Source organism: Molothrus aeneus, chromosome 2 (assembly GCF_037042795.1).
Source record: "Molothrus aeneus isolate 106 chromosome 2, BPBGC_Maene_1.0, whole genome shotgun sequence".
NCBI lineage: Eukaryota > Metazoa > Chordata > Aves > Passeriformes > Icteridae > Molothrus > Molothrus aeneus.
The window spans coordinates 30,398,255-30,424,397 of NC_089647.1; the positions used below are offsets into that span (position 1 = coordinate 30,398,255).

Here is a 26,143-nt window from a genome sequence, read left to right on the forward strand (position 1 = left end):
TCTCAACTACTATATATGTTAAAATACCAGCACTCAAACCAAACTCCACAGACACCACTGGGGAAGGCATAGCTGTAATGTAGGACTATTGTTTCTGCAGACATTTGAGAGTACTGAAAGTTTGAGTTGTTTAAGCACAGAGTAATAATGATAAGTTTTATTACATACTGCAGTCTGTGACTGCTGTAGTCAAGTCATGGTTGCCTTCAATGCACCCCTATCCCTTCCAATCAACTTTTGCAGGCCATTAGCTACATATCATTGCCCCAGACTCAACAGAGTCCAACAGCAAACCTGTCAAACTCTCCTTTTACACCTACAAAACACTTATGCAGACAGGAAGAAGACAGACGTAGGCAGATGGCACAAGCAGAAGTAGTGAACAAGCAGAAGTAGTGAACAGAAAACAGCACCCACAGGTGCCAAGAGTGGCATCCAAGAGCTCAGGGTACATTCACAGATGCAAAGATCCGTGCCGGTCTGCTGATCTTTGTTAAGACGATAGAACACAAAAGACAATCACGGAATCATTAAGGTTGAAAAAGACCCTAAGATCATAAAGTCCGAGCATTAACTCAGCACCATGGTGTTAACCACCAAATGCCACTCTCAAGTGCCACATCTATATGACTTGGAAATTGTGAAGTTTATTCCTAAACTACAGGCATAAACTGTAGTACAGGCACAGCCTCCTGAGACATTCACCTTGCAGAGTGGGACCCAAAAGTAGGTGGGACATTCTGACCCTACTCTAGCACATACACAAGCAGAAAAAAAGAGAGAACAAAGACCCTCTATGTATGTAATTTTTCCTTCCACTTAACTTAAGCACATCATTTCAAACCTGCTGCTCCATGCTGAACTCTAGGTTTCCATCAAGCTGCTTGTGTTCTCTTTGCATTCTTTAGCAAGACAGACAGATGACTGATTGCTAAAACAGAAAGCAATTAAAAAGTCAGAAAGGCTGAAACCTACGCTACAGTAGATGCCATACAGATAACTACGTCCAATGCATACTAATTGCAGGAGTCAACATGAAAACTCATAAAAGAGACATCTATAATTCATGCAGTCTGGCAAGAGAGTAGCTGTAAGTTACTCACTACAACTTACAGAAGAATAAACTATATTAAACAAGACGGGGAGGAGGAAGATGCTCAGCAACTGCTCTTTCCTCTCTGCCTACTACCAGAAGGAAATCTCCCATTTTTCCAAGACACTAGTATTCTGTTGTTGGCAGGGTGAGGAAAGAGTGTCTTGCTCACAAACAAAAAAAAAAGAGAGAGTTTTAACCTTTAATTGAATTGATCCTTATCAGAACAAGTGTTTTACCTCTGCACCAGTATCCCTGCATCCTTCCACCCCATGGCTAGAAATTGCTTGTGAGCACACACAGTTAAAATCACCTCCTTCCCCCTCACACTGCCCTGGTGAGAAAGAGCACAGGCTGTGCCCTGCTCTGTTCAAACACATTGCAAGCGGCAGATTCTCTCCCTGTCTGTCACGCTTCCATGCAAATCCCAGCACAAAAAGTAACATCAGAGTTTACCAGCTGGGTTTCCACACAGGATGAAGACAGTCATTCGTTTTTTATTACTTTACGTGGGACTAAGTCTCAAACACCAGTCTCACGCTGAAGGAAAGGCACCCCACGCCTTCCACCTGAAAAAGAGGCAAGAGGTGTCTTCTTCCTCCACCCAGCAGCAGATGGGACCAGGAACACATGCTGTCACAAAAAAGGCAGCTGCAACACACTCTGAGGGAGGAAAGACCGATCACCGCATTTAGAGGTGATTAAAAAACCCTCAGAAACCCTAGCATGGAGCTGTCTCCCCAACCAGTTACTGCACATCTGAGCTCTATGTAAATGTGCCAATTAAACCAAAAAAGCCAAGGACCAGCAAAGCACCAGCCCAGACCTTGCATTTACATGTAAACTACAACAAACACAAAACAAAAATAACAACAAACAAACAACACAAAAACCCCAACAGACTAAATACAGGCTTGCATAAAGTTCAAATAAATAATTACAAAACAGCAATGTTTACTGATGTCTTTTTAGAACTTACCTGTTAGATCCCTGCAGGTGCTGCCAACACCTAAAGATGCAGATGAAATTGCTAAACTAAATGAAAGAATAATCTCTCAACATCAGTATACACGTAGAAGAGAATGCATCCCCTGCGACAGCACGAGTGGGTGGGCGGGTGGGTGTGAGGAGGGGAAAGGGAGACACTCTCATGGCAGATTGCCAACTACCAGTTGCAGTCTTGCTCCACTGCCAGCATTATTTCCATAGTGCCAGACATAAAGGATGACTGACCACTTACAACTCAACAGGAAAAGCTGGACAGTCCCATGGCTTGGAATTTTAAAAGCCAAAAGTCTGGACGGTCCTTTGAAAAAAGCTTTTCATTCAATCCCAGCAGTTTGGGCTAAATGCAAGGTGGGATTCCCTAGCCCAGATTTTGCAGGAGGACGTGGACATCCCTGTAGTGGGCAGGAGAGCTGCAAAATCTCTCCCTGGGCAGATATCCATGCTAACCCATCCTACTGCACAGATACGCTTCTAAAGAAGAACAGACTAATTATAACCACTCGATTCCTAGCAACAGAGTTCTCCTTTCATTCAAGTTAAGGAAGCTTCTTTCTGTTTTGTTAGAAAGAATCAAAGCCCAATGTTCACCATCTTCCAGTGTGGGCCCATGCATGACCACTCTGACAGTAACCCAGGCACACTGAGGGTTTTAGAAGCACTGAGGCAGGTCAAGCCCTTTTCACCACATTAGGCTTGAATCCAAAACCACAGAGAGGCAATGCCAGCTTAAATTGCCGTGTTTAGACTTGGCTTCAGCTGTTGCACAAATAAATGGCTGTGTCAAACAATAACCACTTCACAATCAATGCCAGCTATGCCCAAGTACCTGGAACACGTGATGAACTCCCCTTAATTGTGCTCCAGTACTCAAACTTGGAGAACCGCAGAGATCAGCTCTGCCTGATTCCATCCGTGGGCAGCAGCCTCCTCATTTTCATCAAGCATTTACCTACTCCTAACAGTGCTTTTAAACAGCCCAAGAGAAATAAATTGCATCCATATTCAAGGAGGAAAAAAAATAAAATCCAAGCTGCAACAGAAAGAACCAAGAGTATAATTTTTAAAAGTTCTCAGCCCACAAATCATCCTCCTTATTTCCTCATCTCCAGAAGTGCTGCCTCCCCTCCCCCTACATGCCTGAACAAGCAAGTTGGCTGTTGCAGATGTCAGGACAGGCTCCCTTTTCCAGCACAGCACAGAGCAGCCTTGGCTCTGGTTCTGCTTTTGCTCACAGGAGGGCAGGGCTTCAACCACACAAGTCAAAGTAGTTGCTGGAGTCAGAGCTTGCTAAGCAGGGTGGGAAAAATAAAGGCCTCTTATGTTAAAGCATATCCAAAACCCATATAAGCAGGTTTCCTGGAGGAAATCTGTGCTCCAGAGGAAATTACTAGAAGCAGCAAAAAGAGAATATATTAATGCACACAGTTAAAACCACCCCCACTACTCCTGCCTAAGTTACTTTGCTCAGAGTCCTAACTACACATTAGCAGCAACAGCAACTGAGAGCAGCTGAATCATTAATCATTATTCCATTCAAAAGTTTCCAATGCAGGAAGATGGACATGGGACACAGGGCTCAGAATTAAGCCCTGCTATCTCCTAATGTGGAATAATTCCCAGTGCAATGTATCCGCACTTTAAATACATGTTAGCATTTGCAAAAACTGCACCTTTTTAAATCAAGAGATCTGTCACTTAGCAATGGGGGTAGGGGTAAGAAACATATAAGAAAATGAGAACATTTTCAGATCAAGTCAACGACATCCCACAGGCACAGAGGACACTGCAATGCAGTGGTTAGCAAAAAGCCACAGGACATAAATAGATGAAAGTTTACATTAACCTGGAAAAGCTGAGTTTTTTTCTCAAGTGAAGAAACACTGAGACACAGAGACCTGCAAGGAGGAAACCAATGTTCTTAAGAGCAAAACTCATTCAACTCTTTTGCTGCTGGGAAAGTAAAGAGCAAGAAGACAACCCAATTATCATTAGTGAATGAAACCACCCAAGACCCTCAATTAGACTGAGGGGAAAATGCCACAACAGTTCAGTGCTAATTGGAAATGCAAACATTTATCATCAGAGTAGTTCTTGCTCCTGTGTATAGCTCCATTGTGTTGACTGCAGCTAATGACAGTAGGAAGCCCAGTGCTCCATAGTATTTATGTAATGACTGGCAAAGCTGTCACATTCCCTTAATTGCAAGCCAGGATTTTCATACTGGCAGTAGATTTCAATTAAATAAAATCACAAAGATTGGTTCAGTTTCATGTTGCTTTGTTAAAAGTTTTGGTTCTTCAAAGGTGGGAAAAGAGGAGAGAATGAATAGTTCTCCAAAGACAGGATAAGCTCTGCATCAAATATGAGGTTTTTGTAGAAAAACTGAATTTAGAGACAAGCACCATCAAATACCAAGTGCTGCAAGAGCTAATTTAATATCAGTGAAGACAAGCAATTTGAGAACTGCACATAAATCTGCTTCAGATTTACAATGATTACCCCTTCAAGTGCAATACATGAAATGCTCTATGAGCAGTTCGCTTACAAGGCAAAATGAAAAAGCCTAAGGTGGCTTGTGGTTTCTCCCCTAATTAAACTGTCACAGTGGTCTTCTTTGCTGCAAGAACACCACCTCTGTGTTTATAATTATATGCTAGCAAAACTCCCTATTCTACCTGCTTTATGATTCTACAACATACAGGAGGGGCCACAGTGGCAAGGTCTCACATCCCTAGACTTCCTTACTTGTACCAAATGCACTGCAGAGCACTAACTAGTCCATTAAGAATCATCATCGTTTAATTTAATGAGCGGCAGTTTGTTTTTAGGAAGCACCATCAAGCCTTTTATCACATCATTTACTCAGATCCCAATCATACTTACTGTATGTCAGTAGAGAAAAGAAAGCTCTATAGGACTGGCACAAAGGAATTGCTGTTCCTGCAATATATTACAACCAAGTCTGCATTAGCGCTCAGTTAAATAAAGCCCATGAGCCAAGTGAACTATTTTTACTCCACTGAACAAAAGGAAATATAACAACATCATTTATTACAGTGGCAGGCCCGTTTTAAGGCACTATGTAATTAGGAGTAGGAGTTAATTGCAAGGCTAGATATAGCAGGCAAGGTTTTCCTCAACATCTTTGAGCAAAGATCTGTGCTTTTCTGGGGCACAGATCTTCTTACCCTCTGTTCTTGCTACAGTGACCTAAGCAGCTTTCAGCAGGATGCATGGATCTTCACTGCTACCTATTTAAAATTAATTTTTTTCTCAAGAAGCAGCAACACTGCAGCCATAAAACCCAACCCAGAGGAGACTGACTGAGCTCTCATTCACAGCCCTGTCAGCATCTGAAGCAAGTGACTTGCTAATTTCCATCCAATTCCCAGTGGACAAGCATCTACATCATACAATTAGTGACAATATGAACTGCACATTCAGCAGAACTAGGATTTCACTGATGGATGGATTACGATGGATTGCCAGTATGCATGTTTTATTCATCTCAAGACTGCTTTGTCAGGTTATAGTTTGCCCTTTGTGTACTTAAAATGATAACAATCTTTTTATGGCCACTACTGGGCAGACAAGAATCTCTCTATAGACAATGTTGTGCCTTTGCTAAGGGGTAGATAAAACTCAACTGATTTCCCAAATGAAGACAACAACCAAAGACAGATGCTCTAGGAAGTTGTATGAGTTAAGGCATTTTGTTCAGTACAGTATTCCCTCCCATTGCTTTAAGTCATCTTGCTCAAGTCCTACAGCTACTTGCTCCTAAGACCACCAGCATAAGAATTAGGAGAGCACAGCATGCAGCAAGTCCAGGTACAGTTTTCTGATCATCCTCCCCTAACTCCAGCAATTAAGAGTCAAGAATGTTTGCAGCAGGCTGCCATAGAGATATGGTACCTACCCACAACCCAAAGCTCTCTCAGTGTTTTGGCCACACAAACCCAGCACCCACCTCAGGTTACCTGACCACACTCCCTCTTCTTATCCAAGGCAAGAGAGTATAAAAGGACACTTTAAATTCTGTAACTAGCACACCATAATTTCACCTCTCACCTCTACAGTAACAGGTCTGTTTGCTAAAAAACCCTCAAGATAAAAACAGGGTCATCAGTTTTGGAAACAGCTATTGCACAGCTCTCAAGAAATCCCAGCTTTGGTCCCTGAGCACACCCAGGAGCAATGCACGGGGATGCACTTCCCAAACCATTTTTTCCCCCTTCACTTTATGCCATTTACACTTGTCTCAAGGCAAATGCTGCCTTCCTCTTTCCTAACAATTCATACTCATATTGTGGCACAGCCTGCACTAACTCCATCTTTCCTGTTCTTATACTCATTGCAGAGGGATTCAGTGAAGTAAAATACATTTGCTGAGGGAAAGGAGATCCTTCAAATCAATCCACAACACAGCTTAAGTGAACTGTCTCCTTTGCAAGGATGAGGTTGCTTCTTCCACTCTTTCCCATTGTTTCTTTTGGTGCAAGTTTTCAAGGAATCATAGAAAAGACTTGGTTTGGAAGGGCCCTTAAAAATCAACTAAGTCCAGCCCATGTGCAGCAATTCCTTCCAGTAGATCAAGTTGCTCAGGGCCCCATCCAACTTTTTGTTCCATTCCTGGTTATTCCTGCTGGTATTTGCAGGTGCTGATTCACAGCCTCCCAACGTATGCATGTTTGGCTGCTTTTATTTTTAAGAAAAATCTCTTCAGGCTGGAAATAACTCTTGTTTTCCTGTGAACACTCTTCAATGTACAGCTAGTTTTATCTGAGGTGCTTAAATATTCTACATTGACAAAAGTTTTGTCAGTCTCTGCTACTCTATTAAAATGTTATAAAACAGACATCTAAACTTTTGGCCTTCTACTTTGTAAGGTCCATTTTAGCTTTGAAGTAAGAAGTTGGACTTGAGCCTAAGATATATTCTTTAAACTTAAAGCATGGTTTGAATTTACATCCCACACAGGTGAAACTTCCCCAAAGGGTTTCAATTCGTAAAGATAATTAAAAATCTGCAAAAAAGTAATGCTTTATTTCTGACAAAAATTAACCAATATATCTTAAATAGAAGTAGTCAAATCCCAGATCATGACATTTTAAAATGGGCTCTCAAAAAGTAGTCCTAAGCAAATAAGCCTGTAATTCTGCCATTTTAGTATCTTGTGTTGTCAGCAGACAGCTTCCATCTTAGATCTGAGATGATGTATTGTCCCAACCCCTGGTCCAATGGCTCCCAACCTTTTCTTCCCCACAGAGCATCTGGACTCTGGGTATTTCCGTGAAGATTCATTAACTGCTTCTTCCTCAAAGGCTGAGATTATTGGCATTTTTCTCAGACTACATTTCTAACCATTTAAAAGACCTGTCAGGACAGAGAAATAAATACATACCGAAAAATAACAATTCATCAGTCTCTCTGTCAAGACATCACAGGTAAAGGGGAGACCTAAGTTTTGGCTAATGCCTTTAAAGACCATTTTCTATACTGCATGCCTGTAAATCATTTACATAGCATTCCACATCCTCTTTTAATGCCAGTATCTCAAGGGAGAAGGTGGATTAGAATATCAATACCTTTAATTTAGGAGGCAATTAGACCAACAACAACAAACCAGAGATGTATGTATGCTCAAAACAATCTAGTTAGAACTCTATTTTAATTAAAAGTCAGTAAAATAATCCCATTATGCCAAGAATTGCTTTAGGCATGGTTCCAATCCAGCACATCTTTTTCTTTAGTATTTTACTTCCACACAGAGGAAGTGACTGAAGTAACACTGTAGACTACCAGAATGGTCCTTTCTGTACAGCAAACTCCTCTTCCAGGGAGATAGCTTGGGAAGATACAGAAATAAATGTTCCGATGTCAGTCAGCCACTTGGTAAGCCACTTAATAAAAGAAACCTGCTAAAATAAAAGCAGCCTACATCTCGGGCCACTGTAGAAGAAGGCAATTCTCCATTTTGCGCCACTCTGGTGAGACCCTGCCTGGAGTCTGCATCCCACTCTGGGGACCTCAGTGTTAGAGGGATGTGGACCTGCTGGAAAAAAACTGGAAGAGACCAGAAAGGTGGTCAGAGGGCCCAGAGCACCTTTGCTATGCAGACAGGCTCAGAGACGTGGGATTGTTCAGCCTGGAGAAGAGAAAGCTCCACAGAGATTTTAGAGCACCTTCCAGTACCTGAAGGGGCTACAATAGAGCTGGAGAGGGACTTTGAATCAGGGCATGGAGTTACAGGACAAGGGGGAATGGCCATAAGACAGAGAGCAGGTTTAGATCAGATACTAGGAAGAAATTCTTTCCTGTGATGGTGCTGAGGCACTGAAACAGGCTGCCCATGAAGCTGTGGATATTACATCCTTGGAAGTCTTCAAGGCCAGGTTGGATGGGGCTTTGAGCAATCTGGCACAGTAGAGGGCAGTCCCCAAGGCAAGGGGCTGAAACTGGATGATCATTGGGGTTCCTTCCAACACAAACAATTCTAGGAGTCTGTGAAATCCAGTTTCCCCAGTCTCGATCCCACTACCTGCAAACCTCACCTCAAAGGGCACGTAATTCCTCATATATTCCCCTTTTGCCTCCTTTGTCAAAAAGTAACGTGCACCTCTGCTACAGATGCACAATTTACATGGTCTTGTTTTTAAAAAACAGAGAAAATAAACATTTCCAATAGTATCTTTCATTTCTGGATTTGCTCTTAGATGGTCTGTGGGGTCCTGCTGCATAACAAGCATTTTATCCATGGCAAAGACCAGCAGCACAGCTGCCAGAGCGAGTGACCAGCCTGCATCACTGAACTGGGGAAGGGGGCAGAAGAAGCAGGGCAGAGGTCTGTCCTACAGAAGAGAGTGTGGATGTATAAACATGTATATCCACACACATTGATGTGTGCATGTGTGTATGTAACTTGCACCACCCGAGTTAACTCACTTCTTTGTTTACTCCCAGACAGTGAATATGCATCATGTGATATGACCATTTATAAAACATAGTTATCCTCAAGTGACAAAGTACTGAAAAGAAACACATTTGTGAAAAGTTATAAAGTACCACAGACTGCTCTAAAATAATATAATTTGGTATTGTGCATTGCCCAGTTATTTCTGTAAGCATTCGTACACTGGATCTTGTTTCTATTATGTGGAATCTATATTAAATTATAAAATAAATAAACTTATTCCCCAGAGGCACGTAAACAAGGCTGTTGCTCAGATCCATGCTGCCCTAATGCACATCAACCAGTACTACCCACAGTACTGAAATACACTTGGGAATTAAATGAGGGGGAAAAAAAGAAAAAAACAAAGACAGTTCTTAAGGCCATTTTCTCTTCCAAGACACTTGTGGGAGGGAGAGCCCAGGAGCTTAGCAAAGGTTAACCTCACCTATTCCCTCCAGGCTTGTGCTGAAGAAAGAAGAGATTCAAGGTCTTGCAATTCCAGAAATAGAAAACTTCCTTTGGAGACATTTTATTCTACCAGATCAACACACAGCAGACAGTGGTGAGTCCCCAGACATCATCTTCACCACTCCTTATCCTGCAGAGCCTTCCAGTCTGCCAAACTCAACCTTTCAATGCCTCTGCCTTCTTGGGAAGTAGAGAAGATGTTGTCAAGAGACAACAGTAATAAAGTTCCTGAACCACCTGGACTATTGTCATATTATTTATTTTTAGTATTTGAGTGTGGAAGCCCAAGGAACTGATGGGTAGAACCAGGTTTTGTTCATCTTGGTGTTTTGTACTAAGACTAAACTTCATGAAAAGCCCTCTTTCCTCTCCAAATATCACTGGGAAATAAGGTAGGATGGTTTTGGGGTTGTGAATGTGTCCATGATTATGAAGAACGGGGGAGGTTTTTCTTATTACAGGCTTTCCAAAGCCTTAAATTTTGAGAAACTCTGCCTGAAGAGACAAAAGCACACTTCTTGCTGCCAGGACAGGGGGCTAGCCCCAGAGTAGTCTCCATGAATGCGTAACAGAGGTGGGCAAAAGACCCTTACACTCCAAAACAAAATCATTACAAAGCAGCAAGCTCTTAGACCTGAGAAATTGTAACAGGACACAGTCAGGAAGCCAGAGGACCTTGGCTTTGCATGCCTGCAGGATTAAGCACAGCCATCCAACACCATGCCACAGTCCTGCAGGATCAGGATCCCCACTGGGTGCAGCCTGGAGGTCACTAGAGCCAAAGCCCATCCCACCTACACACACAACCCCAGCACAGAATATTGCATCACAAGTGCACAGGACCATATGGCTAGAGCACCTCTGATGGTGCAGTCAGGCAGCCCTGAGAGTAGCAAGCTGGCAGGAGAGGTAATATTTGCTCTGAACCTTTTCTGTATCATTAGTGCTCGTGCTAATTATGCTAACCAACAGCAACAGTCACTCTGATGGGAGGGCTGAACAGAAGTGACACAGCTGTCAAATCCATTCAGAGAACTAAAGCCTTAAAAGTTCGTCCTTTTGGGGGCAGAACAGAATCCATACAGCAAGATGCAGAGGATTGCAGCTTTTTTAGGGCAGAAAGTTTCAGAGAGCAAGTACAGCTGAGGCAGACCTTAAAAAACCAAGCGTGTTTGCCTGTTTCTCAGGGGGATTTAAACAGCAGGTGAGTGGAGCTGGTCTGTGGGACATGACCCTTTCTTATTTCAGCTATTTAGATGCAAATCGTTCCCCCTCCCTCCCCCTCTCAACACCATCTGTTAGCCCAGAGGTTTAGACGGTGCCTAGGATGTAGGTTTTGGGGGAGGGGATATAGATAAAGCATTCAGAGAATTTTGGTTAATGCCTCTATTTCCTCTAGGGCACAGTTTTGGAGAGAAAAAGAAAAATCACTTTGCAATATTATAAAATAACAGTGGGATTTTTCCCTCATTCGACTGCACTTGTTTTATTGACCCCATGGATTTCCTGCCCTAGAAAGCATTCCTTGTCCAGCTTTTGGCCAACAAGCCACATTATATAGTGACATTTATAGCAGGTTGCTATGGTGCTAGCAAAGGGCAAGAGCTGGTATTGCATGAAGTATCAGAGATTCAAGGAATGAAAGTCCTAAATAATAATAATGAAGTCCTTTCCTACAAGGCACAGCATTTAATGTTCTGTTAGTGCTAGTGAAGCTGCCTCATCTCTGTCTGACTTTCCCAAGTGAACAGCAATGTACTTTTTAGAACTGTTGAGAGATTTGATTCATTACATACTTCACCCAGGGCTCTGAATTCTTTATAAAGGAAAGATTATGGGTGGCAGCAGAAAGTCAATTTTTAGGAATTTTGATGATACAGCATAGGAAATGGTGGCTAACAGACCAGGGAGGCCACTCAGAGGGATGTGGACAGGCTGCAGAAATGGGCCAACACCAACCTGTGCAGTTCAGCAAGGGAAAATGCAAAGCCCTGCTGCTCAGGAACACAGACTGGGAGCCAACAGGCAGAAAGGAAGCAGAAAAAGCAGAGAAAGGCCTGAGATTCCTGGTGGACATCAAGTGTGCCATGAGCCTCCAAACCATATTTGTAGCAAAGAAGTTCAACAGCATGTGGGCTGCATTACGAAAAACAACTTCCAGTAGGTCAAGGAAGGGGATTCTTCCCCTCTGCTCAGGGCTGGTGAGACAAATCTGGAGTGCTGGGTGGGACAAGTCCTTCCCTCCCCAGTACAACAGAGATGTGGACATACTGCTTAGAGTCTAGCAAAGGTCCACAACGACAATTAAGGGACTGGAGTATCTGGCATATAAAGAGAGGCTGAAGGAGCTGGGACTCTTCAGCCTGGAGAAGAAAAAGTTCAGAGGGGTCTTCCCAATGTGCATAAATACCTGATGGAGATGTAAAGAAGATGAAACCAGGCTCCTCTTGGTGGTATCCAGCAACAGGACAAGAGTCAGCAGGCACAAACTGAAATACAGGAAATTCCATTTAAATGTAAGAACAAACCCCACAACAAAACCACACTTTTTTTTCTGGGTGGGGATGAGGGGAGATGGACACAAAACCACAGAACTCAGAAAACCACATGTTACTCAGGAAGATAATGGGAATTTCTATCCTTGGGCATGCTCAAAATCCCACTGGACGTGCCACTGAGCTGCCACTACATTAGATGGGGAATTGGACTAGACTATCCACACAGAGGTTCCTGTCAACCTACAATTCTGCAATTATAAGCCACACAAACTGACAGGAAGGCTTTAAAGGAGAGAGACACACAACATCATTCAGACTTCTTGTCTGAAGCACGTTTTTACTCCTTAGTATCCAAGGCCCCAGTTTAGTGATGAAGACAAATTAGAAGTGGTTGTGACAACCTTGAGCAGAAAACCAGCAGAAGAGCTGGGATCAATACCATAACACCCTCATTATGAATTTTAGTGTGTGGAGTACAGTTCCAGTACTAGGGAGATGCCAGCTCTTGTCCCAGCTCTCACAGACCTCATTTGTGATCTTGGAGGCACAAGAGGGGGAGAAAGCCAAAGTACTTCTTGTCTGCTTGGCCCTCCTCCTACCAGTCAATCAAGTCTTTAAAGGAAGGGCAATTCAGGTAGTTAGAGAGCACACAGCATGAGATGAAACCCTTCCAGGTGCTTCTGCAACTTCAGTTAGCACAAGAAACATATTCTCAGGAAGAGAAAAAAAGGAAAAAGAGAGCTGTGTACACAATCCAGAGGGTGAACTCAGAGGTAAAGGGGGGGATGGAAGGATTTGAAAATGCTTCTTCCCCCTTGGAGTCCAAGTGATGGGACAGAAGAGCCCTCCTGAGCTGGAAATATGAATAGCCAATGACCACCCAAGGGGAAATGGGCAAGAAAAACAATACAGTGTGGGCTTCAGAGCCTCACTAGCAACTGAGCAAGTTATTGGGATACCCTTACATAATATTTGAGGCTGACATCAAGTTGGGTTCAGTCAGACTTTAATTTTGATGCTCCACTGAGATGTAGGAAAGAAGCTCTTCAGCTGGGAAGACCTGCCAGCCAAGGTTTGCACAGCAACATTTTCTGGAGGGATTTAGGCCTTTTTCTTTTCTTACTGTTTGAATATTGTTTGATTTTATTAAGCATCGCCAACACAAACCCATCTTCCCTCTTTCTTCCATAGAGAGACAAAGCCAGAACAACTTATGATCTCAACCACTCGGTGATAGTCAGGAACTCCAGGTACCTACTTTCAGACTCTTGACTTCTAAAACACATTTAATTCAATTTTGCTGGAAAGCAATATACTGACAAAAGTTGCAGGGATTTCATAGAACCATTCTCCTAAAAAAATAAAAATCAGTTATCTGAGCAAACAATTTCAATAAATTTATGCAGGTAATTTGAAAGAATTTAAATTTTTCCATTTAAAATACATGGGGTTATATATTCTCCATTTATGAAAAGTAGAGTTTTCAGAACATCAGTGTTTCCCCTATGGAATTAGTGTCTTCTTCATGCACTGCTCTACGTCACCAGCTAATTTCTGTTTCCAGATCTCTGGCATTTCACCAGCACTACTGCGAATCTAAAGAACAGTTACTGGAAATGTTTTTGGTTAACCAACTTCTTGTTCACAAATCTCAGCACATGTACAAACTTTAAGGGCTGCAATCCTACAGTTTGATCTCTAGTACAAGACAGAGGCATCAAGTCTCAGTCTCCTTGATTTTTAAAGGACAGAAAGGTCATCTGTAATAGCTGGGGGTACTTGGCCCTAATGCCAGCAAGCCACCCACTGAAAACAGTGGGAGTTTAGCCCAAATTAGGATTTCAGGATTTATCCCTGTAACACTTCCCACACAGTACTACCTGACAGATTCTGAAAACTGGCAAAATGTGAGGGACATGGCAACACCATCCCAGATGAGGTTTCCAAGGGTGTGTTTTGTAACAATTGAATTCAACCAACACCAGTCTGCACATACACATATTCTCACAACTCCAAGGGGCTTTAGCATGCTGATTTTAAAAGCACAGTGGCTAAAACCACCTCTCTGATAGCTATTCAATGCCAAATAAACCACACTTTAAAACAGCCCCAACCACAAAGTAGTTGCATCCAGGGTATCATTTAACTTGTGCAATAATACCCCCACCTTCAGATGCTTTTCTAGAACTTTTTTCTAGCACCCAAATCCCTATCTTTTCCCACCCAATACCTCCAGAACTGCCCTAAAATAGCTACTGCCATCCCCAACACAACCTGGGACAAGGTGGACGGGTTTACAGCCAGGAGGCACTGAGGGCTGAGAGGCCAGTTTCTGCCCACACAGTGCCTTTGAACCCAAATCTAATGGTATTGATGCTCAGGAAACCAGTTTACCACTGGCTGATGAACTTTCCCATCCCTTCCCACTCTTAACTAAGCAAATATTGACCAGGTAAGTATGTGCCAGAGCTGAGTGCTTCTCCTGAGGGAAACATGTCTATGAGCCCTGTTCAATCCAATCTGGCCTTGATCCCTCAGGGATCAAGGGAACTCAGGTATTCCAGGGAGCTGAGGAACTCAGGTATTCCAGGGGCCAAAGGCTTTGTACAGTACTGCTGCTCTGAATGGGGGGCCTGGGTCCTGCCCAAACCAAAGCCCCTGGTTTTACAGACAACAGCATAGGGTCTGTAGCATCTAATTTTTAAAAAGATCCTTTATTTGGATCCCTGGAGGCAGCAGGGCTTTGCACAAGACAGGGTCAACAACTATGGTGCAAGTCAGGTCGCATCCTTGTAAATAACCAATGCAACAACTGGGATAAAACAGGGAAGAGGAACAGCCTCTTTAGCTACCACAGCATCTCCCTGACAGCAACCAACAGAAAATAACCCAAACAAATGATAAAAATAAAAAAAAGTTTAAAAGACAGTCAAGGACAGTGGGCTTTCAGAGAATGAAACATGAGTTATTTTGAAGCAAGAGCACAGCTAAGTAGACATACTGCTGAAGAAACAAGACAGGTACCACTCTAAAAGCAGCAATTAGTTAGCAAATGACAGAAGACTTCCACAGGTATTTTGCTATGCTTGCATTTTTCCCTGAAACTAGTCATTTTAAGAGGATCCAAACGCAGGAGAAGGAAAGAAGCCTGACTCAAAGAATAAAAAAACTATCAAATAAAATAGCAAAAACAAAAAAAAATCCCATAGTTGTCATGCTTATGACTTACATTCTCTAGACAGGAAAACTTTGGAGCAGCAAAAGCCTCTCTGCCCTTCACTTCACAAACCTTTGATATCATAATCACATTTTTAAAATACTGCCTTCTTGAATGATGCAGATTAAAAGGCCTAAGTAATTCTCTGCCATACTATTGAAAACCACACACCAGCACGAAGCAGCATTTATCTCGTGCAAGGCCATTAAACTATTACTTACAGTGCAATAAATTGTATCCACACAGATACCACTGTCACTGCTGAGCACAGAACTGAGGAAATCCCTCGTCCCTGGCTCCTGGGGTTTGAGTGAGAGAAGTTGAATTGCTCCTGCTTGGAGCAGGGTTTTGTCCTGCAGAAACACTGCAGTATCTCACCTAACACAGCAACTGTCCTGTAATTATCATGCACACTTTATAGTCAGTGAAACAAAAGGGAACTTTCATTTCAAAAGTAGTTTTTAAGGCAAAAACAGAGGAGAGCTTTTCAAATGATGAGAGGGAAAGGACAAGGAGAGAAGATTGTGCATTTTTATCGGTCAGTAAAGCAGTGCTGAAACAACTGTGGCAGAGGATGGTCACGGGAGTCCAGGGTTCATTTGCCACACCAAAAGTGGGTTTATTTTCCCAGAGTTAATGCACTTGTCAACCACTCAGACACAACCTCAAACAAGAAGGCAGCCTGACAAGACAGAACAAGACACCCAGCTGGCTCCACAGTCTAGACAAAAACTTGCTTCTCTGAAGATTTTCTATTTTCCCTTCCTCTTCGAGTTAAAATTGGAATGGTATCAGTTCCTTTCCCAAATGGAAAGTCCTCTGAGAGCAAAGCAGATTTTGAAGCTTTCTAGCAACTACACAGATCAGGCCGCCAGAGCTTGCTGCTTACATGTCTGTGTGCTCAGGGCATCTGCAGGGTAGTCTTGGGATCAGAGCAGAGCTACAGTTGGATGCTCTCCAGAGGTATTTTGGGAGAATCAAATTGCCACACAAATGTAATTGCCAAGTTTCCGTCTACTGTTTCAGCAATTTGGTTGACACGTTTAATTTCAGAGGAGAGAGTGGTAGAGTAATATATTGTTTTTATTAATATGTCCAAATTCCTTAACACAGCATTCATATCTTTGGTATGGTGCAGGACTCTTTCAAGCTCTGCTTTTGATAACAGAAAGCATTACAAATTCTTCATGACGCCTGGAAAAAATATTTGGATAGACTGAGTTTAGGGCAGCCATTGAGAAAGGTGCAAAGCAATATTCTTAAATTGCCTATTTAAACTACCTATCAAAATCTACAAATCTGGAGCAGAGAATTTTGATCCTCTGCTTTCTCTTCAGTAGTCCATTCAGAAAGCCAACCTTCCAGACAGCTGTTGAACATCTGGTCACTTATTTACCTGATGCTGTCAATTCCTGTGGCCCACACAGAGCTAACTCATTTCCCTGCAGAACTGAAAAAAGTTCAAATTCTGACCCCTTTTGAAAAGCCTGTCCAAGATCAGCATGTTTCTATGCTCCCATCACCAACTCATTGTCCATCCAGCTCTTGCCTGTTGCACCTCTCCATTCCAAGCCTACAGACATCTCACAGCATCCCAGAGAATACACTGAGATCATCTGAAAACATCAATATGCATTTGGATCATCTGTTAAACCCACAAGACATCCACTGTCAAAAGATCCATACAGTCAGTGTGTATGACTTCCTCTTCACCATTTCTTTTTAAAAATATTTCAGTCCCAATTCCCACAGAACCAGAATGTCACCTGAAGAGGACTGTTTGCCTTCAGAGCTACCTGAGAATTCTGGTTTTCAAGCAAAGCTGAGCTATCAAAAAGCCAAGTTGCTTACACATCTAGTTTCCATTATAGAGAAGAAGTACAATATTGTCTGTTACACTCTGCACATGTAAAACTGTTCCTCTTCTTCAACATTTCAGAGCAAAGAAGGCAGTAAATTTTTAATCTAAAAAGTGAGAAGAGATTACAGACCTAAAAAAATTACAAAAGCCACGTCATTCTGTAATGCTGTTCACAAGAAATGAGTTCTACGTTCAGGAGTCTAACGTTTGGATTATTAATTTTTTTAAATGCGAAAGGGCTGTATCCCAACACTGACTTTCCAGCCTAAGAGCATTTTGGTCTGAGGATGATTGACCATAGCAAAAAAATCAAGTTAAAGGGTGCAGGAAGTGGCTTCAGACCTTTTTAGCAGGTATATGATTTCAAGCACCAGTTTGATATTAGGTTGAACATCCAACGGCACAAGAAGCACCAACTCTAAGCCAAAGATAGGGCAAGTCCCAGCTTACAGTTGTATAGAGGCAACAAAAAACCATTCTTCCTTTCTGGCAGAATTCAGAATTTCCCTCTGGCTGTCCTGGACTGCCAAGACCCCTGCAAGGGGTCTCAGAGACCCTGGCACAGAGCCCAAAATGCCTGTGGTTTTGATTGTGACCCATGGAGCAAGTTATCAACCTTATATGAAGATCTGCAAGCCATGACAGTTTAAGGAGAATGATAGTGAATTTATGATGGGGTGAAAAATAGATTTTTGGGGTTTTTAGAATGGGAAAGATGGAGGAATCTGGGCGTGTCCAGCCTTTCTCCTTCTTGGCCTCCATCTTCTGCTGTGACGTTGGCACTTTTAGATTGGTTTAGAGTAGAAGCTCACTGTCTAACATAGGGGATAGGTATTGGAAAGTTATTGTAAATATTGTACACGTAGTTTTTAGTATAAAAAGACAACAACGCCCCGGGGCAGGCAGAGTGCCTCTGACTGTCTTGCTGAGCGGACTTCAGCTGGACAGGAGAAAGAATTTTATAGATAAGATACAATAAACAACCTTGAGAACTGAAGAGTTCTGACTCCTTCTTCAAGTGCTGGGCTGAGAAAAGAGACTTTCTAATGTATCTCAGGGTCACTCTGACCAGCTAAAGTCCTGAGAGCTCTCCAGCTATCTGAAGTTCTCTCCTTGAATCCTTATAGAAGGGCATTTTACCTGCTCTATTCCACTTTACATGGGATTCCATGTAAGTAGAAATTCCACCTTTCACATTACTTTTTGGCACAATCTTCACACAGAAAGATAGATTTTAAAGAGAGCTTGAGCTTGTAAAAATTGGACCTTTCTACTCCACAAGTTAGACAAAGTGTTCCAAAATCATACTCTGTGTAGTAACAGTAATTAACATTTTACCAGTTTCCTCAGAGTTTACCAGTTTCCTCCTCTGCAGAGCCTATGAAAAATCATTTAACTTTTCAAGTCACAAACACCACTGGCCCCATCAGCCTCACAGACTCAAGAGTGGTTTTACAATAAGTGGGTCACACTTCTGCAGGCAATTTTCAACTCCTGAGCAAGAACAATGCTATCCAGAGCTGTGACAATGCAAAAGTGACAAGCAGCACTTGAGCACAATCTGGTCAACAGTTACTGCTTGGAGATCCCATGAGAGCTCCACTAGTGATATCAGAGGAAATACTTTTGCAGAAATCCTCTCACAGGCACAAAGGTGGAGAAAGAAACAGCATAAAGCTCTCAAGCAGTACTTTGCTTGCTCTTGTACTAATGAGAGAAACCCACAGCAGCACAGACTTCAGCATAAGCCACTCATGAACACTGTGGTCTTTCAGTACCCAAATACTGTCTACAAGAAAGGTGCAGGGGAACTGTTTACAAGGGCATGTAGTGATAAGAGAAGAGGAAATGGCTTCAAACTGACAGAAGGCAGAAGGTTTTGATTTTATATTAGGAAGAAATTATCTGCTGTCAGAGTGGTGAGACAGGGTGCCCAGAGAGGCTGTGGATAGCCCATCCTTAGGAGTGTTCAAGGCCAGGTTGGATGGGGCTTTGAGCAACCTGGTCTAGGAAAGGTTTTCCTGACCTTTCTAGAAGGAAGGGGGTTGGAATGAGGAGATCTTTGAGGTTCCTTCCCACTCAAACCATTCTATGACAGATACGCTGGCTCCAGGCAGCCTGACCTGGCTAAGCCATGACACTGTCCATGCTCCAAATACACCTCCAACAGCAGTGAAGACTGAGCTACAAAGACAAGCACAAAGCCAGGTGACACAGATTTCAACGTGATAACACAGTTTCAACAGACATTCAAGCACAGCCCCAGTCTCCTCTAAAACTGAAAGGTTTCACTGAGATAACTCAAATCTACACAAAGCCTTGAGTCATTTGCTGGGTCAAGATCCAGCTGATTCCAAGAATCTGTATGCAGGCTGCTTACCCAGAAATTAACCTACTGCCTCAGAAAGTGTTTCTTAATTTAGAAGAGTGATTACTTACAGCACCTGCTGCTAGCCTTGCAGCCCCATACGCCAGCTTCCCCAAAATGAATGCAAAGTCTTCTAAAATTATTTACATAAGTCATTAAGGAAAGAACTAAAAAAACTGTGCTAAATGTAAAACATAACAATCAGCTGGGTTATCAGCAGCAATTGAAACTGTAATTTCCAAAGTAAATAGTGTGAGTTAAGGCAGTTTGAGCTGAATTTGCACAGCCAGTCCTTGTGGCAGAGTCCCTTCCTGAGCCGGGAATAAACAGCAAACACTGCACAGGAGACACCAAATTCTGTATGTACATAGCACACCACCTCAGTAGTGGCCCCACACAGCACAAGAACCTTTGCAAAAGAGGTGTCCTAGCTTTAAAGCCACATTATCTGAAGGCTTTAAATCTAAAGCCAAACCCACAATAGCTTTGTCATGCAAGCAAAGAGCCTCTAGCAGTAGCTGATGACTGAGGTCAGCAGGCAATGGAGAGAGGGAAAGAAGAGAAGAAAGGAGGACCAAAGAGCAGCTTGATTCCCAAGCCTTAGCTCTCCTCTAGAAGTGTCTGTTCACATCTACAGACAGAGACTCTAAATAAGTACACAGGCCCTAACAGGATGTATGCCATTGCAAGGCTCGGCTCAGTAATTTTTGATCAATCACAGCAACTGGCAGAAGGGCCCACAGACTGGAGGAAAGCAAATGTCAATCCTGATGTTCCAGAAGACCCAGGGAACCACAGGTGCACCTACAGGAACCTCACCAAGTTGAAAAAGGAGAAACACAAAGTTCTGCACTCAGGGAGGAACAACCACAGGCACCTACAGGTGCTGGGTTCATCCAGATGGAAAACACTCAAGCACAAAAGGACCTGGGGATCCTGGTGGTCAGCAAGTTGAGCCAGCAGCGGGTCCTTGCAGCCAAGAAGGCAAATGGCATCCTGGGCTGCATTAGGCCAAGTATTGCCAGCAGGTTCAAGGCAGATGATCCTTCCTCTCTCCTCAGCACTGGTGAAGACACACCTGGAGTGCTGGGTCCAGTTCTGGGCTTTCCTATATGAGAGGCACACAGGCCAGAGAGAGTCCAGCAAAGGGCTGCAAAGATGCTGCAGGGAGCATCTCTTCAATGATGAAAGGCCGACAGAGCTGGGAATGCCCAGCCGACGGAAGCGCAGGCTCAGGGGGATCCCGTCAATGTCTATAAATACCTGCAGGGAGGATGCAAAGCAGACAGAACCAGGCTCTTACCAGTGATGCCCAGTGCCAGGGGCCATGGGCACAAACTGAAATACAGAGGGCCCCTCTGAACATCAGGAAACACTTTTTCACTGTGAAGGTGACCAAGCACTGACAGGCTGGCCAGAAAGGTGGTGGAGTCTCCATCCTTGGATAGTCAAATGCTGTCTGGGCACAGTCACTGGCTGTGGGTGGCCTTGCTTGATTACAGCAGGTTAGGCCAGATGACCTCTGCAGTTCCCTTCCCTCAGCCAGTCTGTGATTCTGTGAAGAAACATACCTAAAGGTGTACAGAGCCCTTCCAAGACACAACACAAGCTTTTACCTCAATTTTAACTACTGAATGCATATTTTTATTTTCCTTGAAAAAAATGACATTTCAGTAATGGTAGCTGAGATGTTGCATGTCTCCTTCCAGGAGAAGGGGTTCAGAATTAAAGATGTAACCCTTTACCACACAGGTCTGTCTCAGAGAAGAGTCAGCCCACTCACTTGTGTGCAGACAAATTGGAAGCAATCCACATTTGGGGGCTTATTTCTTTTGCTAATCAAGACCGAGGTTATTTGCAAAAATCCAGCTGGAATCTTGAAACCCACTTCACGCACTCAGAAGGATTTTTTCAGCAGCTTGAAAACATCCAACAGTCTATGCTTGCTTCCTCCCCTGACCCATATATATCAAACTCTAAAAGCCACAAGCGGCCTATACAGAAAAGTTTGCCTTTTAGGAGATGGAACAAAGAACATAACATTCCTGTCTGAGTGCAACAAAAACAGTTTGAACAAGATCTCAAAAGGTCGCAGTCATTACAGCCTCCCAGAACTAGAGGCACCAGTTGCAATTCAAGCTACACAGCTCATCTCTTTCAAGCCCAAAAGCTTGGCTAGGTTTGCAGGTCTTTTGGGGACACTGAGCAAAGCACCGGAGTGCCTCAGCTCCAGACACCAGCTGCCTCAGAAGCCAAAGCAAGCAAAGTAAAACTCAAAGTACTGAGGCTTAGGAGAGCTGTGTGGGCAAAATATGACTTCACCGATTGCTTTGCAGCTGTGTAGCAGGCCCAGAAAGCATCACACTTCATTTGATTCCTTAGGGTGTTCTTATGTCCTTGCTTATGACTTATGTATTGAAGCATCTTCTAATCTGTACACCTTTCCAAAAGAGCCCACTATCTGCTGTTTCACAATATACAGTGAATTAATGAAGGTTTAATATAAATAAATAGCCTGAAATTATTTTGGAAGAGAAAATGCACAAGAGTTTCTCCAGAAAAGCATACAACTCCTCCTTCTTCCACCTCCTGGGACAGCTCTGCCTATACAAAAGGCTCATAAAATTTCAGGACCTTTTTCTAAATTTTAAGCACTGCACAGAAAAGCATTCATGCATAAAACACTACTCAGTGATAAAACACTACTAATGTGGGTGAAAGAACAACTTCTGCCAGGTAACACAGAATACCTGAAAGTGCACAGTAGCTCCACTACCCCTCTATAAACTGAGGAGAGGTGAAGTGAGCTGAGAAAGGTCACACAGGTCCACAGCAGAGAAGAAACACATCTTCCAGGGTTCTGTCCTGTTCTGGTTCTGCACTTGCAATCCTTCAACCCTCTGTTAATTTTGCAAGTGACTCGAGCAAGGCATGGAGCAGGGATCTGCTGCTGGAACAGGCTGCCAGGCAGAAGCTGCTGCAGCTGGCACCACTCTCAGAATGGAAACAGCTCAGAGAGCAGGAGGAACTGGCAGTGCTCTGCCATCCTTACCCATCTTCTGTGCAACTTTCCCAATCAGAGATATTGGCACTGCTCACTCTCTTTTGCCTTTCCACCTGAAGGAGCCTCACAGATTTGTTCCTGGTTTAAACTACCAAGTGATTACAGTACTTTACCCTACTCCCTATAGGGCACAAGTTACATAAAGCAGAGATTTTCATCACTGCTCCTGGCACAGCTTACAGTGTTCTTGTTCCAACTACCTGTGCCAGGAATAGGATTTTCATGTCACAGAATCATAGGGTCATTAAGGTTGGAAAAAAAACCTTTAAAATCATCAAGTCCAACTATCAATCCAGCACCACCACCACATTCACCATTAAACCATGTCCTCAAGTGCCATACTCACACATTTTCTGACCACTTCCAGGGATGGTGACTCCACCACTTCCTTAAGCAGTCTCTTCCAATGATTTATAACATTGCTGAGGGAAAAAAAAATCCTAATATCTAATCTAAACCTTCCCTGGCATATCTTGAGGCCATTTCCTCAAGTTCTGTTAAGATGAAGAAAATGGTCAGGCCTCTTTCTCTGGAAAAAAATTTCACCATCAGACATTTCTCTACAGCTTCTGCACTCTGAGGTGCTTAAAGCCCTCAGCACATCCCCTCAGACTGCCGTGACTGACATTGACCTTGTTCCCCACTTACCTCACATCAGGCTGAATCTGTTGACCTCCACTCAAAGCACATGCTCCAGCCTATGAATTCACCCCAGAGCAAAGCACATCCAAGCTGTGACACGACCATCACATTCCTTTCTCTCTAAAGTGCACTCATTTATGTTGCTCTGCTGAACAGCTGAAGGACATCTATTCCCACAGGTTTATCTTTGCCCCACCTCCTTGCTCATCTGTTTTCTCCTTCCCCAGGAGATTGGTGGCAGATGCCCACCTGGGGCTGCAAAGCCCCAGCATCATCAGTTAATTCCCATCAATTTTAATTTCTAAACACTTTCCCGATCAATGGCATGAACTGCCACTTCAATGAAACATTAGGAGCCGAGCATCAAAACTCTCCTTTGATTCATATAAGATTCTGGTAAGAGAAGCCAATTTCTAGACACTCTCTAGAGCCAGCTCTTGGGGCAGAAACAGAAATAGAACAAAACCAACATTGTCCTCATGCAGTGGCATCATGCCAAATCTCTCTAGGCTTTTGGCATCAGAAAAAATTGCCAGTTACCACCAGATTCAACAAGAATCAAGCTGAAGGTCTCAGCTGTGCAGTCTGTCACCAGTTCAGCTTCTTCAAACACACCAAGGTTCTGATAACAGGAGAGCAAAACTATCTCCAGTATGAAAGACTTCCTGAAAGGGGTGCTTGCTTCAGTCACCACAAACAAGCAGCAGGTGCTAACAACATGCCAGGTTTGACTCACAAACTTCATTAGCCTCTTTACAGAGTTTGTGGTTTGTTTTTCATATTTCTCTTTGCGCACAGCGAAAGAGATCCTCTTATTTATATGCTCCACTTCCAGTACAGCTCCAGCAACAGCTGAGTTTTAACACCTTTATCACTTTTTTTTTCTTAACAGGAAAATAGATAAACAAAAGGCCACATACACACCCTGGATTTTCCCTCCTTAATGGTACAGAAACGTTTTGCTCATCTGCTCCCTGTCCCTTCCAGGTTTTACAACTCAGAACAAATTTTAGCCAAGAGCATTTGTTTGTGACCTCCAGCGCCATTTGTTTTCTTTCTCAAAGATTCAGAGAACCATCTTGACCCAATCCCATTAGTGCTGCTAGTAAATTAGCATCTCAGCTGGCTGGTGTGGATCACATTTTGATCATAACAGGCACCTCTGTTCCAAGGAGATGGGTAAACCAAGTGTTCCAATACAATACCGTGGCAACAGGCAACATGGCAGAAGTTGTCTGAGCCAGCAACAGGACATGGCTGAAAGGGCTTGGAAGCAGATTCACATCCCATTTGGCCATTCCCACTACAGAGACAACAACCTCAGGCAGAGCTGCAACAGCCACCCCAGTATCTGCCCAGAACCACAAATTAGTGGCCCAAAATAAAGCTGTGAGGAGGCAGTGCTTCTGCATTGGTTCAATTCCTCTGGCTGTCAACCAGCTTGGAGCAAGTCCCACAGATACAGAAAACCTCAGAACTGGAATCAGGCCTCCCATCGGTGAGGCAACCCGATTTCACTGTCCTTTTCATCAATCCCTCAGGGCTGTTTTCACTCTCTCATGAGAATCTGGGATATAGTTATGTAAAACAGATTCCTCACCCTTAATTAAAATAAAGTTCACATGCACACCCTGCTGAAGGCAGCATTAAAAAAAAAATACTTCTATGAGGAATAAGTCACTTATAATTAAAAAAAAAAAAAACCTCATTGTGCACACAAGGGAGTGTCGAACACTTGCCAGCCACCTGGATAATTGCTTCCTATGAAAACCTGCACAGGAGAGCCCTGGGGAAAGGAAGGGTCATGCAGAGATTTTTGTAAAGGCAAGAGTTGTGCAAAGTGCAAGTGGGATTTTCCCTGCACAGGTGAGTGCCTGAAAGCCTGTCACCAAATTCTACCTATTCTGAGGCTACAGTCACCAATTCTCCACTGCACTAGTATGGTCTTCCACCTATTTTAAAATCAAAGCCATCGTGTTTAATCAAAAGTTCCCTGGTTGTAAAAGCATGAGAGCTGATGGCTCATATTACCTTTACCTGCTGACTTTGTTCCATATGGGAAGAAAGGAAGGAACATAGGTTTAAATCACAGTCTCAATTATTTTAGCTTCTTCTTGGAAGGTAGCCCATTTCATTGCCCTTTCTGCAATGCCACTGTGCTCTGCAAGAGATGTGGAGACCAGAACTGCACATCACCCACAAGTTATGGGTGCATTGAGCATTTATACCAAAGCCAAATGGTGTCATTCATCACTTTCCCATGAGGATGATGGCCTTTGTGGTTACTGCTGAAGTGATGTTTCCCTCTCCATCATAAGATGCGAAATTGTCCCAAATGTTTTACTTCCTATTAACCATGTGGCTTTCAAACCATAAAAAAGCCTTTCCTCCAAACTTACAGGAGCTTCAGGTGTTGACAGAAGTTTTCTGAAAATCCAAACATCTTATATCCACTTTAACCTTCCTTATTGACACCCCACAGAACTTCATGGGATTGGGAAGCAGGATTTTCATTTTCAGAAGCCACACCGACTTCCCCATTAACAGTTAACATTTCTCTACATATTCAGAGATCCTTTCCATTCCTGGTAGCATGACTCTTTGTTGTGTTGTTCCCAGGATCCCCTCTAGAGCCCTTTTTACAGTTGGGAATCACACTGGCAGCTCCCCAGTCCTCTGGCACAGCGGCTGTCTGTAGTGATAAATTAAACAGCTCGGCCAGCAGTTCTGCAGTTTCACATTCAAGCTCCTCAGGATTCTTGAATGCCATCCAGCTCTGGTGACTTGTTAACATTTCTCTGTTTGGTCTAATTTTTCCTTTAGTAATTATCTCAAATTAGTTTATGGATCTATTGGCTACAAAAAGTGCACTTGACACAGGAACATCCCCAACACCTCCAGCAGTTAAGATTCAATATTCTCTGCTAATGTTTTATCATCTTCAAGTAGCTTTCTTATACCTTTGACAT

General features: G+C 43.1%; 1 protein-coding gene across 3 annotated transcripts in view; it reads right to left on the minus strand.

Annotated features, from left to right (window-relative positions):
* The window catches only part of PAK1 (p21 (RAC1) activated kinase 1), a 76,971-nt gene that overhangs the window by 37,123 nt on the left and 13,705 nt on the right, over positions 1-26,143 (minus strand). Inside the window, exon 2 of one of the 3 annotated variants that reach the window (XM_066572294.1) lies at positions 11,935-12,013. The exons of the other annotated variants lie outside the window; for them this stretch is intronic. The gene's annotated coding sequence lies outside the window, so the exon portion shown is untranslated. The remainder of the gene's footprint in view (positions 1-11,934; positions 12,014-26,143) is intronic. 3 annotated transcript variants of the gene reach the window in all.